This window comes from Diceros bicornis, chromosome 35 (genome assembly GCF_020826845.1).
Source record: "Diceros bicornis minor isolate mBicDic1 chromosome 35, mDicBic1.mat.cur, whole genome shotgun sequence".
NCBI classification, from domain to species: Eukaryota; Metazoa; Chordata; class Mammalia; order Perissodactyla; family Rhinocerotidae; genus Diceros; species Diceros bicornis.
Genome location: NC_080774.1, coordinates 12,049,476 through 12,064,990, shown reverse-complemented (window position 1 = coordinate 12,064,990; position 15,515 = coordinate 12,049,476). Strand labels below are relative to the sequence as shown.

At 47.1% G+C, this 15,515-nt stretch overlaps 1 pseudogene; it reads right to left on the bottom strand.

The window, feature by feature from the left end:
• Positions 1 to 14,933, bottom strand: part of LOC131398040 (small ribosomal subunit protein RACK1-like) — a 31,760-nt pseudogene extending 16,827 nt beyond the window's left edge.
• Positions 14,934 to 15,515: the final 582 nt, after the last annotated feature.

The following is a 15,515-nucleotide window of genomic DNA, read 5'->3' as shown; positions in this document are numbered from 1 at the left end:
TTGTTGACATTTCCACTTTTTTGCACCCGTGAATAACAGTGCAGTGAATATCCTTTTGTGTCCCTCTTTTCATAAATTTCTGAGTATTTCTTTATAATAAATTAATTTAAATGGAATTGTGGGGTCAAGGGTATGCACATTTTTATGATTTTTTTGTTATATGTTGGCAAGAAGACTTTCTAAAAACGTATATCAATGAAATTCTCACAAGAAGAAATTACTTTAAAAGCAAGATATGCTGATAAAAAGGGCAATCAAACAATAAAGAAATATAAAGTGGGCCTGGCTCTGTGGCCTAGTTGTTAAGTTTGGCACGCTCTGCTTTGGCGGCCCAGGTTCACGGGTTCAGATCCAGGACATGGACCTACACCACTTGTCAGCCGTGCTGTGGCAGTGACCCACGTACAAATAGAGGAAGATTGGCAATAGATGTTAGCTCAGAGCAAATCTTCCTCAGCAAAAAAAGAAAAGAAAAAAACAGCAAAAAAATAAAAAAAGAAATATAAAGTGAAAGCTGTTGCTTTAATTTTCCTTCCTAGAGAAAATCATATTTTTACTGCACTGATATCTCGATCCTGCCAGACTAAGTCCACCCTTTTCATAAGATTTGCTTCTGGACTATAAGCTCTGGGAGGGCAGAGGCTGTATTTGCTTTGCTCGTTTTTATATGCTAGTGCTTATTTCAGGGCCTCGCACACCACAGATGTCTGCTGTATTAGTTATCGATTGTTGTGTAACAGATTATCCCCAAATTTAGCAGTTTAAAGCAATAAACACTCATTATCTCACACAGTTTCTGTGGGTCAGAAATCTGGGACTGGCTTAGCTGGGTGGTTCTTGCTGAGGGTCTTTCATGCAGTCAGGATGTTGGCTGGGGCTGTGGTCTCATCTGAAGGCCTGACTGGGGCCAGAGGATCCACTTCCAAGGTGTTTCACTCACACGGCTGGCAAGTCATGCTCGCTGTTAGCTGGAGGCCTCAGCTCCTTGCCACACGGATTTTCCACAGGGCTGTTTTAACGTCCTCACAACATGGTGGCTGGCTTCCCCCAGAGGAGTGATCCAAAAGAGGGGGCAAGGTGGAAGCTGTGTTATCTTTTATGACTCAGTCTCAGAAGTCACACTCTGTTATCTCTACAATATTGTACTGGTTACCTAGGTCCGCCCTATTCAGTGTGGGAGGGTCCTACACAAGGGCATTAGTTCCAGGCGCCGGGGATTGTTGGGGACCATCTTGGGGGCTGGCCACCACGTGTATTAAAATGAGCTGAATAAATGATTGAGCAAATGAATGATATTCTCGAAACTAGAAGAAGCTAATGGTGTTCTCCATGTCTTCCAAACTATTCTGTGTAGAGATGGGATAATTGTCTGAAAACTGAGTTTGGACTAAGCTGTGTATTTGCTGCAGAAGCTACTGGTCTGAACTATTCCTGCCTTGAGTCCGGATGAGCAAGCAAAGGCTTACAACTCCCAGAGACATCTGGGAAATTCCCAGGGGGGTTGGGGTCTTGTGGTTCAGACCACAGGCCCAGAGAGAAGCTGGATCTTGCTGCTCTAAGGAATGCCAGGCCTGCATGTCAATCAAGGCAGAGTGGGTCATTTGGCCAAGGGGGGTCACTCTCATCATTGAAATACTCAGTAGTTTACGACCTCTATAAAGCTATTAGCCCCTGGAGACTAGGGGAAAGTGGTTGCCAGCACCCTTTGCCTCTCTGGGGTCCATTAGCATCAGGGTTGTAAACTCGGTCTCAGGCCATGGGTGACTGGTTTTATTATCAATCAATTACTCATGCTTGTCAGCAGGTCTCAAGCATCCTACAAGCATAGAATCTGGCCAGATAACCATGGGCGACTCTGGGCAATGCAGCTCTACACCCTAGGCCTCAGTTTCCCCATCTGTCAAGGAAAGGGTTGGACTAGATCAGAGGTTCCCACACTTCTCATCACTAAAGTCTATTTCCTTTATTTCACTGCTGTTGTGTGTATTTCATGTTTTGAAATTACTTCTCTAGCAATCAGCATTCCTTAAAAACCTGTTTCTCTTCCCCGTTAATATCATTAAAGACAATTATCTTTATATAATAAGGAATATACAGCCGACAATCACAAAGTCTGACCATCATAGGCAGGGCTGCACCCAGAGTGTTTGGGGCCCTGTCTATATAAACAATTTTAGTTATCCGAAATCAGCATGCCAGGACCATTCTGGTGGCATGATTCCATGAAAGAAATACCACGCAGGCCTGGAACTGCGACCAGCCATGGGGCCCTGTGACAGCCCCAGAGGTGCAAGTCTTGGAGCTCCTCAAGGCATCTGGCTGACTTCACGCACAGGTTAGAGGGTCAGAGAGAGTCACAGAGTAACAGGGAGTAACAGGGACCAGGACCCACATGTGGCCCAGGCAGACTAAGAGGATTCTGCTCAGACAGCAGAGCCAGCCCTGGTTCTGGTCCCAGGTATCAGAGGGGGACTTATAAAATTTCAAAGAAGCTAGGCCAAACCATGGGCCTGGGCCAGGGTCCCCTCTTGCTTAGATCTAAGGGCCACACTGACCACAGGATAATCAACGTTTCCACGATGAGTTGTAAACATTCTTGCCCAAAGTGAAATAAACACATTTTTGTTAATGTGGTAAACGAACAATTCTGTCCATCCATTGGAAATATAGAACAAAAGTTGAGGCTCAATCTTGGTACCTTCTGAGATTGATAGGGGACCAAAGACCCCACTCATTATACTCACTAATCTTTATTGAGCAGCCATTTCGCCCAAGACTTTACACACACACTTTCTTAACCTTGATAAGAATCCTGCAGGGAGTCCCTCTTTACAGATGCATAAACTGGGATTCACATGCCTTTCATAACACCATCTTCAGCCCGAGAGCTGCAGGAGTAACCAGTCTCGAAGAATTATTCTCTAATAATTGCATCCAACATTTATTGAAGGTTTTCTACGTATCAGGCATTGCTTGAGCACTTTACATGTACTAAGTACTTAATCCTCACAACAAAACTTTAAGGTAGGATCTGCTATCCCCTCCATTTTACAGATGAGTAGACTGAGGCTCAGAGAGGTAACATCACAGTCCAGTGTCACAGAGCTTGTGTGTGATGGAGATGGAATATGAAAGCAGGCTATCTAACACCAGCACGAGCTCAGGCACTAAGCTGCACTGCCTTTCTCCGATCTCACTTTTCCAAGATTCTACCCCAAGAAGCAGATGTTAAGCAAGTCTTCTGGAAGAAATGTGTTTGGGCGGCCAAGCTACTCAGCTGAGTCTTTGTAAGTAGAAAACTACCCTTTGAATCCTTGAGAGTAACCCCCTCCACCTCTCTGAGCCTCAGTTTCTTCCTCTGTGGGATGGGGATAATTTCATCTTGCTGGAGGTTGCTGTGGAGATGAAATGACCTAGGGCATGCAAGGTTCTGGGTTCATAGGGACTTGCTAGCGTTTCCATTCTTAGCCCAAACTACCCAAGGAGGTGATGACTGACTTATGACAAAGGCAATCTTCATTGCACCTGCAAGATGGAATTAAGCGCCCAAGTAAACAGCTGGGGGATGCAAGCTAATGTCAAAAGAAATACTAGTACCTCATGTGGCAAGACTTGGTGTAGTTAGATTGGAGATTGGAAGAACTTATGCGTCTGCGTCTCAGGGTGGGTTTCTGGAAGCAGACACGGAGTTGCCTGCATCAGGTCAAGGTGGCCAAACATTTATACGTCCATCTTGCTTAGTCCCCAGTGCAGGCTGCTCCTGGAAGGCCATGACCTTGGGCAGCCGCTGCAGCTGAGAAAGACCTGAAGGAGCTGGCCGCTGGAGGCCATCTGCTGACCGCACTCCCGGCAGCTGGACTGCAAGTCCTTCCTTGAAGAGGGATCTGCAAGGTGCATCTCTGTGTCTACCAAGACCGCTAGGCTGGTGGGGCAAAGGGCGTCAGGAGAGAAGCAATGAGGTCATCGAATTCAGCAGAGAAACCACATGTAGAGTCTACTTTCTGCCGCCCCTCTGATTCCTCGTTGTCCAAGTCCTGCCCGGCCATCGAGAATGCCCTACAATAGCTGCCCATGTGGCTGCCAGTGTTGGTTGTCATCTCTGCAGAAACCCTCGTGCTGGTGAAATAGTCATCACAGAGCCTACCTGGGAATTCCAGGCGTTCTCTGCCAGCCTCCTGGTGGCCAGAAGTCTTGAAATGGAAGCTTCGGAGGTTGTTTGCCCTTCAGTCCCCGACATCTGAGAACACAAGAGGCCGATCCACGGCCAAAGAAGGCTTCCAGAGGCAGGCTGCTCCTGGGCAGCGGAAGAGTCGGGTTAGCTGCACCCAAGGACTTCAGGGACATGTAAAGGAACTCAGGCTGCAGGCCAATGGAGAAGTCAGGCTGAGGTCTTGCTAAGCTCTGCCTTTCTGTTTCCTTAGGATGTTGAAGGATATCGGCATGCTTTGCGGACTCCGGATTTCTGGAACATCTCAAGAAGAATACCTCTGCTTTGGAAACCAGAAGTGAAACCAGAGACAGAGGCAGAATCAGAACTGAGAGCGGTGGCAACTGTGGGGACAATCATTATGTGAGTTGGAATTTTATGACTCAAAATAAGAGTACGGCTAATAATTATAGTGTTCCCATATGTAAAATAAATAACAATTTATTATTGCAATAAAATATTTCCATAACTAAGCAGTTGCATAAATATAAAGCAATTAATTATTATTATATCTGATATTTATTGAACACTGCTGGGTGCTTGCATTATCTCCTTTCATCTCCCAATAACCCCATAAGGGAGATACTATTGTTATCCCCAGGGTACAGGTGGGGAAACTTAGTCTCGGAGAAATTAACTCACTTGCCAAGTTCATGTCCATAACAAACTGTGGAGCCAGTTGAAGCAAGTAGCAGGCTCACTCAGAGTAGCATAGCATGATTGTCTTTTAAGAGCACAGACTCTTGAGCCAGATCACCTGGGTTTGACTCCCAGCTCTACTACCTATTAGCTGTGTGACCCTGGACAAGTTACTTACCCTCTCTGTTCCTCAGTTTCTCATTTGTAAAATAGGATTGGTAAGAGGTACATACCCAGAGAGGTGTTGGGAGGATTAAATGGGTTAGCATGTGAGGCGTCCTCAGAGCAGTACCCGGCACACAGCAGGTATTTCATAAGTATCAGCCTTTCTTGTTATTTTGTACAGATGTCTTCATACACCTGATCCCAAAGCTGCCACCTGTTTGAATCTCCCCAAGGATGATGAGCTTCGTGATATCCTTTGACTACTGACCACTGGACAGAAGAGCCCACACAAATGTCATGAACAGTGGCTCAAGAGTATAGTCCATGTATCAGTTAACTGAGAGGTTTAAGACAGCCATTTTCTGAGTTCGTGATTCTGCAGGCCGGTAAGTTGTGGCAGGCTCAGCCAAGTGGTTCTCTGCTCTCTTTGGGGGCACGCTCTCTTTGGGCGCACTCGTGCATCCACTGTTTGCTGCAGGTCGACTGGGGCCGGCTGGTCTACGATGGCTCCTGTGGGCTTCTTGATGCTCCGTGTAGTCTCTCCCCCAGCCGGCTAGCCCGGGCTTGTTCTCAGGGTGGCTGGGCAGGTGCTAAGAGAAAGAGAGGAGGCTGCAAGGCATCTTGAGGCCTTGGCTCAGGACAAGCACAGCGTTGCTTCCACCACATTCTGTGGGTTAAAGCAAGTCACAATGTCAGCTTTATGCAAGGGGTGGGGAATAGGGTCTGCCTTCTTATGGGAGGGGCTGAAAACTCACATTGCAAAGGAGAGGAAAAAAAGCATCCACGTTTGCAAAAAATCCACCGGTTACTATCTAACCTACATTTGGGGTTGGTCCCTGTTGCAAATATTCTGCTCTACAGTCACCATAAACCAGTGACACGTTCTAGAAACACCAGCCCTCTGGCATTCAGCTTTGTCCATCAGTCTCTTGTACTCTGTAGTGAAACAAAACTCTTTTTCAGTTTTTGTGGCTCAAATTATAGCTAGAAACGTAGAGATGTCAGTAGAGTATGTAAATTGCCACTTTGGGGTCAGAGACCCAGATTCAAATCCAGGCTCTGACAGTTACTTGCTGTGTGACCGTGGGCAAGCCACTTGCCCTCTCTGAACTCAGTTTCCTCATCTGTAAAATGGGGCTCATAATAGTTGCTATGTCACAGCCTGTTGTGGGGATTAAGGGAGACAATAGGTGTGAAGCGCCTGGCACATGGCCTGGTCCCTGGCGCCATGAGTGCTAACTTCATAGTTAATATTATTATTATTATTCTCCCACAATTGACAATGGGAACTACTTTTTCCTTTCCTGCCCTGCCAATTATCGAGGCAAAGAGTGAGAGTGATGCATTGTGACCTTAATCCATGTGATGAGCTCTGGACGGCCATTTCAAATCCCATTTCCTCCTGCTGGGAGGATAAACCGAGATCCTTAGCTTCTCAAAGCCAGAACAAGAAGATAAAATAAATAATAACCAAGTGCAGTATTTAACCTCGTGGTATCCCTGAGAGGCGAGACCGGAAAGAAGGATCAGAAAGTGTTTGGAAATATGGAGTATAGTGTCTACAACCACTTCTGTGGCCAGCTTTTTTTTTTTTTCCTCCCATGCAAATCTCAACAGCGAGAGATGCGGACCAGAGGGTCTTGAAGTACCACACGCCACATTTGAAGGTTTGCTCAGGATTAAAGAAAGGGTGACCTGGCCAGAGAACTTTGTGCCTGGAGGCCTTCCAGCTCAGTTCTGTGGCTCTGCCGTGGGAGATATGGTTCTGATCAACACCCCAATGTGGGGTCATGCGTGCCAGCTCTGGAGCAGGGTGTGTTAATGGGTCCTGACGGGTGCTTGGGCTCCCGGAGACTGGGCTGAGGGTTTCCACCAGCCGAGACTCTCTGGCTCAGCTCGGAAAACGTGCCAGCTCTGAAGATCCTGACCGAAATTGCTGACCTTCCCCAGTTTATTCTTTACTTCTCTTAAGCCTGGGGTGCAAACCTCTCTTCTCAGACAGCACCCAGGCCAGCACCTCGGGGACTGGGGAAAGGATGGGAAGAGTGCAGCATTCTGAGTCGGAAGTGCAGGCTCTGCGGCTGGCTGGTGGCGTGCTCTGAATCTCTCTGAACCCCGTCTGATCCCTTCCACTCTGACAGGTGGGTGGAACCAGCATTATTATTTCCTTTTGTCAGAGAAGAAAACAGAGATCGTGGTGAGGGAGCTGATAATAACTGATGTTTGCTGAGCATTCGCTACGTGCCAGGCAACATACTAAGTGTTTCAGATGCTTTGTCTCCTTCAAGCTCATTCATTTTTTCCATTTTACTGAAGAGTTCACTGAAAGCCCAGAAAAGTGAAGCCATATGCTCAGGGCCACACAGCTGGTAAACAGCACAACGAATGTGCTCTGCTACTCTTCATCATCGTGAGCATTCTTTCTAAACCTTACGCACTAGAGGTTCAGATTAGATAATGAAAATGCTATTCCTCCCTTTAATTACATACCCACGTGGCTTAGACTAGCAAGGTCTCTGAACTCTTTTCTTTTAAATAAACTGTTCCATTTATCTGTGGCTACATAAAAAACTACCCCCAAGCTTAATCAAGGAAAGCACCATTTTCTTCTTCTTGTGATTTTGTAGGTCAGAAATTCCATCAGAGCAGAGGAAGGATGGTTCGCTCATGCTCTGCAGAGACTGAGGCTTCTGCTGAGGTGGCTCAAAAAGTTGAAACAGCGGGGATAGCCTGCCTGGAGCCATGTGTCTGTGGCCTTGGCTCTGGCCTTCAGCTTGGTTTCTTGGTTCACATGGCGTCTGTTGCGGCTGGAAAATTCAAGATGGCTTCTTCACGTCATGTGTCAGTTGGGGCTGCCCATGCATCTCTCTGTCTCCGCGTGTCCCTCCACGTGGCTAACTGGGGATTCCTCATAGTGGGGCGGCCTCAGAGCAGCCAGACTTCTTACATGGAGGTTCAGGCTTCCAAGAGCCCATGTTCCAAGAGGCCTGGGCAGAAGCTACAAGGGTTCTTAGGACCCAGCCTCAGAAATTCCAGGTCAGCCAAGGTCCCAGGTGTAGCAGCCATGGAGGTGTGCCTCTTGGAACTCCCTTCAAGGAAGAATTTGTCATTCGGCTGGGAGCAGTGTCTCCCATCGCAGCATCCAACTGCAGTACCTTGAGAAGGTGCATTCCAGCCAAGGGGGCCTCCAGCCGGGGACTGAACCAGTGGGGGGTCCTAGGGCCTGGCTACTTCTCCCCAATGTCTGACTCCTCTAATATGCGTCCTTTGCTCTGGAGCTCCATGCTGAGTTGCTCAAGACTTTGTGAGATGTGTATCGTGGTGTGAGGCTCTCCCCGTCCAGTTCTGTTTCCTTTCCCTTCATCTTTCAAGGATGTTTAATTACGCTTAATACGTATCTTGCACTCCTAACTCCATCTCATCACCATCTGCTTCTCCAGAGACCCAAACTGGCGCGCTAAGGCAACTCCAGATCCAGGGGGAGAGGAATTAGACCCCACCATTCAATGGGAAGAGTGGCAAAGAATCTACTATATCAACTCTTTATCAATGTATAACATACACACATGTAAACAAAAGTTCACACAGCACAGTGCACAGCTTGATGAACCATCACAAAGTGGACCCACCCGTGTATTTACCACCAAGATGAAGAAATAAAACTCTACCAGCACCTCAGATGCTCCCCAGTGTCCCCCTCCCAGTCTCCACCCACCCTCCTACCCAATGGTAACCATTATCCCGACTTCTAACACCAGCGTTTAATTTGGCTTGTTTCTGTACTTTCTATAAATGGAATCAGAGAGCACATGCTGTTTTGCATCTGGCCTTTTTCACTTCACATTATGTTTCAGATTCATCTATGTTGTTGAGTGTGGCAGTATTTATTAATTTTCTTAGAATTCTGTTATAGGAATAGATCATAATTTATCCATCCTATTGATGAATAACTACATTTTGATCATGCACCTTATCATTAAGGTGCAACTTTGAGCATGCGTTATATATATTATATGCACCCCTGTAGTAACACGCTTTGTACATTGCAAAACATATTCAGAAATTCTTAGAAATTTTAAAAGATGAGCTAATCTAGAAGTTTTAATATTTTTTCCTGCATCCCAGTGGATCATGCATGCCCCACCCCCCACTTTGTTGGCTCCTGGCTTGAGGGACAGGATTGTGATACCACGTATACACTTAAATAAGAGGTCGCGTGACACATTGTGAAGATCAGAGCCTTTGAAATCAGACAGGTCTGGATTCGTCTCTGTTGAATAGCTGTGTGACTCTAAATAAGTGATGCTGTTTCTTCATTTATGGGGGGTGGATGGTGTCTGCGCCTTGCATTCAGCCAGCAGATATTTAATGTGTACCTGCTATGTATCAGGCACAGTTCCAGGCGCCAGGAAGACAGCAGAGACCTGAAAATCACAAGGCAATGGGTGTACTGTATAATTCTAATTCTGGGAGGTAGTGAAGAATTGGACGCAATGATCTCCTCTACCACGCAGGCCAAAGGGACCAGGTGTTTTGGAAATTCTTGGAAAAGCCCTGTGTTGGGAGCAGACTCATGGAGGGAGCTCACCGGCTGCCCTTCCTAACTTTCCCTGAGTGGTCCCTCCAGTGCAGCAATCTCTCACTCCAGGGCTCCCTCCCCCAGCTTCTGCTCCTAGTGAAGCAGGAAGGGGCTCGTCTCTGCTGGCGGTGGGAGGAAGTCAGAGGAGGTGGGGAGGCAGGGATGGAAGGGCAGAGGGCAGAGCGGTGGAGATTTCCGAGACCCTGCGGTTCCATCGACCACCGCCTCCGCATACCCACCTCATATTGCCCCGCGTCTCCCCCCCTCTCCCCGAGTTATCTGGACGGGGTGTCTAATTGAAATTGAAGACCTGTTTAGCTGTGTGCCCACGCAGTCTGATCTCCAATGCGGGCTACCACAAAGTATGTGCTGGCCCTGCACGTTCCCAGGAATCTGACAAAGTGATTGATGCCCAGCGAAGCTATTTCTCAGAGGTGTGGAGCCAGTCTCTTGTTTAAGCCCCGGATTGAAGATTCATCCAACACAACAGCTTGTGTGCACTCGCCTAAGAAGACTGAAGTGAAGTGGGCGCCCAGACAGCCCTGAGAAACACCTAGAGGCTTGTGTGAAAGCTTGGATCTGTGCTGTAAGTCTGCCTTGCAAATAAGCCCTGAGATTTTACCAGCCCACAAAAGCTGTAGGAGGAATGAGGCCTGCTTGTGACCGACAGGATGCAAACAACTCCTCATCCATGTGCTCAGGGTAGGTTTAAATTAGGGGACCACTGTCTCAAAAGAGAAGGGATTTTTTTTTTTAATCATAAATCCCTTGGAAAATCTGGTAAAAGGGTAAGATCCTTTAACCAGGAAAAAAATGCGCAATGAATAAAACTTAAAACAGCATGGATAGTCTTCTAAGCTCTTAAATTTATCATTTAATCCTCATTAAACCTCACGAAGTAGATACTATTATTATGCCTATTTACCCAAGGTTGCTCAGGGGCTAAGTGAGGGAGCTGGGACATGAACCCATGAGTTTGAGGTCAGTGGCCATGTTCCTAACCACTACCCCACACCGCCATGCAGGGACTCGGGTGGGAGTGACCTGATTATCATTCATTATGGAACTAATGATAACACGTCATCCTTGATTTAAAAAAATTCACATTTTACACATTCAGTTGGATGGATACTTGGATTTTCCTGTCTGATGTTCATTTCTCTGTGGACCACCTCCCTCAAGCCCCCCACCCCCATTCCAGTCCTGGGTGTTCAGATGGGTTTGGCTGCATCTGTCTGCCAGGATGCGAATGTGTGTGTCCTAGACCTGGCTAATGAGAGCCAGCATGCCCCTGGCCATAGAGATTGGCTTCACTGGTGGTTACACAGTCCAAGCTGGATCAATCAGTGCCGTGGACTTTTGATGGATCTACTGGGAAAGAAAGAATCTCTTTTCTGCTGAGGGGCTAAAGGTAAAGGTTAACATTTTGGAGTAATCAAAGGAATGAGCCCCATTGAGAATGAAACTAAAACAGAGAAAAACAGATAAAGATAAAGAGAGTTAGTCCAGATGAAAACTGTTGAATGAGCAGATGATCCCCTTGATCCATCCATGCCTGATTTCCTCTTGTATAGTTACATGACACAATATTTGTCATGTAAATGACAAATGAGGGGGTGGATTTCTGTTATGTGCAACTGAAAGAGTCCTATTAAATACACAGACATTTTATCAGTTTTTTTCTCTGTTTCCATCTCCAAACACAGTCTCTCTCCATGATACAGATCACATAGTACAGCCTTGTGTTTAGGTGAAGACCAGAGAGCTTCGTAATGTACTCACTGGCTATGAAGGCTGGAACCCCCTTGCCCCCTCAGTTGTATTCCAGACCTCTGGAGTAGGTGTTAAGTTTCAAATATCTCTTCCCTACATGCTCAGCACGCACAGATTCTTAAACCATAGGTGCTCCATAATTGCTTACCAGTGTAATGGGATTTGAGCCAAACTTCAAAGCTGAGAATAATAGGGCTGTTGAGTGCTCACACATTCTAAAGAAAGGCCCCGATTTATAGGACTTACAACAGGAGACCTAAAACTGGTTCTTATCTCCCACGACAGAGGGTGACGACCAGGGAGGAAAAGCAGGAGTGTGAGGATTTCCTTAGAGAGAGTTGCTGGACTATTGTGTATTTCCCTCTAGGATTGCCACCCTTCCCCCTTTACACAAGTGATGAATTCCAGCTATCCTTTCAAACTCAGCTCAAATGTTGCCTCCTCTAGGAAGCCTTCCATGGTTTCTCTGGCTAGAGCTGTTGCTCCTGTCCACTGGCCTTCTTCTCAGAGCCCTTAATATTTACTTAGGTTATAGTACTTGAAGAGACACTCTAATAGTGTAATGGTGTGACATGTGTCATCTCTCTGTTAGACTAAGTGCCAACCTGGCACAGACCTGTACTGTTCATCTCCATACACTTGCAGGAAGGGAATGGGGTGGACTGTATGTGACTCTAACAGCCTTCCTGCTAAAGGAAAGGCCTTTGTCTTGCTCAGCACTTTCCTAAGTCTGGATATGCAGACATGGAGCTAGAGCTGAATATGGGAGGAGAGCTAGACAGACTGGAATCACTCTGTGAAACGGAGCATGGAGAATTTGGAGCTCCAGGAGGAGGAGCGTAGAGGTGGGGTGGGGTAGGGATGAGAAGAAGAGACGGAAGGAGAGACAGAGGGAGTGAGGAGCTGGAGAAAATCCTTGAGGACGGGCTGCCACATACAGTGAAGGGCCGGTGAGCACACCCCCAGCAGGGGGTGGTCAGAGACTCTGGACAACGGGGATGTCTATTATTAATTTGAATTTTTAAAAATGTATTTGCAATGTAACCCCCCTTGGTGTCTTTTAGTCTTAAGTAACAGCTTTGACATAACCAGAAATTTTATGAGACTGTTTTTGATTTTATTTCGCTTGATTTGAAATGAGCAAAAGGGCCAAATATATACATGGGTGGATAGCAGCACTTGGGAACTTGTTAGAAATGCAGATTCTTGGGCCCCACCCCAAACCTACTGAGTTAGAAACTCTGGAGGTGGGGCCCGGCAACCTGCAATCTACAGACCCTCGGGGGATTCTGATGCTTGCTGAATTTGAGAATGGCGTGTTAAACCCTCAGTAGCTTTGTGCTGAATTAATGAATAAAAAGCTTATGGAAACACAGTACTCTGCTGGTAGCCTCTATTTTTATATCTTTAAAAAGCTTTTTAACTCTGCGCTGAATCATAATTCATCAAGTCAGGCTTCTAGCCCAGAAGAGCTGTGTTTGAGTGGCTTTCTCTCCAACAGCCTGAAAGCAGACCATTCGCATCCCAAGGTCCAGGTTGAGCGCGGCTGTCTTTGGGTCACACGATGAAAGTGGATATTCTGAGGCCTCCCTGGGCCCACAATCCGATGGCAGGTTGCCCACTGGACCCAAGAACTGTTTTTCTGTTCCCGGACGGGTAACGAGAGGATAGCAGTTGCTTTTCCTAAACATGTCCAGGGACTTGAAAGAAATCACCCACCCTGGCAGATTCTCCCAAAGAGGTGCAGTTCTTTTCCTGTCAAGCCAGGATATTAAATTAAGCAATTTTCATCAGATAACACATCTTCTGGTTCATGTAAACGTCCCACAAATCGCTGAGCTCGTAACTCAGACTGATTGAAAGTGAGCCACTAATCCAGTTCACTTTGTAGATGGGTCGTGGGCTAGCTGGGAGCTTGCCCTTGCCCAAGAGCCTCCTGACAGCCAAGCTAAGATGCCCCTCCCCTCCCCCCATTTCTGTCGGGCTAGGAGCATTGCTTAGCGTCCAGTCCTCCTGGCCTCAGACCACGTGACCACAGGAGACCTGGTCCCTGGGTCTCAGAGGAGAAAATGCCCAATGCTGAGAGCAGAGTGCAGTACACAAGCAAAGCTGTGATGTGGATGACATTTGCCATGATGTCCTTCATCTCCTTCTAACATTCTTCTCAGCTCGTGTCTGGGGACCTGCCCTTATTCCCACTCCAGCCTCATCAAGTGTTGGCTCCAAACCTTCCTAGCTTCAGTCTTCTTATCTATAAAATGGGAAGACAGCACTACTCACTGACAGAGTAGGGGAAAATTAAATGGAATATCATCTGTAAAATGTAAAATAGCACAGCATCTGACACTTTGTCTCCATAAATCCAAGTGTTATTATTGTTTGCTCTGTATCTTCATCTCTAGGTGTCTGCCTCTTTAAAAAAATAGCACCGCCATTCATTGAGTATATTCACTATATACACATTTGAGGTTTTCAATACATTATCTCAGTTAATCCGCACCACCCGATGATCTACAGTTTTTCTCTGTGGTTCAACTCTCTCACCTATAAAATGGGACTAAATTGCAAGTTTTATTTTTCAATCAGAAAGCCAGTATTTTATTTCTAAATCTCTGCCATATATTTCTATGGTACTGACAGTCACCTCCCACATGTGCACCAGGTCGTCTGTGTAGCTGGCAAATAGAGTCTGGCCACCAGCAGAGCGGGCCAGAGAGGTGCACTGGGGTGGCTCTGCTTTGCTGCTGGTTCTGATAACTTCTTGCTTCGGTTCATCTACACTGATCTAGCCCTCCAAGTCCCAGATCTTAGTGCTGGGGCCGTGGCAGCACAGAGCCTGTAGTGGTCCCCACCATCTAGCATATAAAGGTGCTTGTCTTCATCGAGGTCCCACAGGATGGCCTGGTCATCCTTGCCTCCAGAAGCACAGGGGGATCATCTGGAGAGACAGCCACCGTGTTCAGGTAGCCCATGTGGGCGATGAGATTGGTCTTCAGCTTGCAATTCGCCCAGTTCTCTGCCTTGACCAGTGTGTTCCAGCCCCAGGAGACAATGATGGGATTGCTGCTGTTGGGTGAGAAGTGGACGCAAGACACCCACTCCGAGTGGCTCTCATCCTGGACAGCGTATTTGCATACACCCAGAGTATTCCACAGCTTGATGGTTTTATCTTGGGAGCCAGAGACGATCTGCCAGTTGTCAGAGGAGGAGGCCACCCTGAGCACATCCTTGGCATGGCCTAGACATTGGCAAGTGGTGGTGCCCCTTGTGAGATCCCAGAGGTAAAGGGTTCCATCCCAGAAGCCTAACAGGACAAACTGGCCATCTAAGGCGTGACCACATCACTGACAATGTGAGAGTGACCCTGAAGAGCATGCTGTGGGATGTCGTAATTGGTCTCAACCCGAGACAAGCTGGTCTTGTTTCGCAAGGCGGACGGTATCATGTCCCGGAACTGGGGAGTGTAGTGATCTGGGTCACCCAGCCGTTGTGGCCCTTGAGGATGCCACAAAGGGTCATCTGTTCAGTCATGGCGGCGGCCGGTGTAGGCGTCATCGCAGCAACGAGGACGGAACTGGATAGCTCAGAGAGATGAGCACCACAGCCACTCCCACCATGGCTCCATAGAGAAAAAGCTTGAGGACTTGAAATAACATGAGTAAAGCATCTCATGGAGCACCTGGCAGAAAATGATGCTCTAGAAATGGCATCCAATATTAGCAGTAACATTTTAAATGCTTGGACATATGTGACTTGGGCATTTAGAGAGGAGGTATGACTGAGGTGAACAAGGATTGGGGGAGTTGGAGAAGAAATGGGAAGACATTCAGGGTGAAAGGCACAGAAGGTAATAGGCATGATGGAGGAAATGAAAATGGTGCGTGTGTGTGTGTGGTCGGAGGAGAAATGCACTCTCTGGTATTGTCGCTTTCCTTCTTTCTGAGTGAGCAGGGAAGAACGGGACAGCGGGAGCCCCTGATGTGATGGGGGCACAAACATGGACTAAAAGATTGACTGGATCCTGAAGTGGTCAAATTCGCGTAAACACACCACTGTCCTATCACATCCCTGCTCCCACCTCAGCACCCATCACTGTGCCCGGCACAGAGTAGGTGGTCCACAATGTTTGTTGATTGAATTAATGCACAAGAG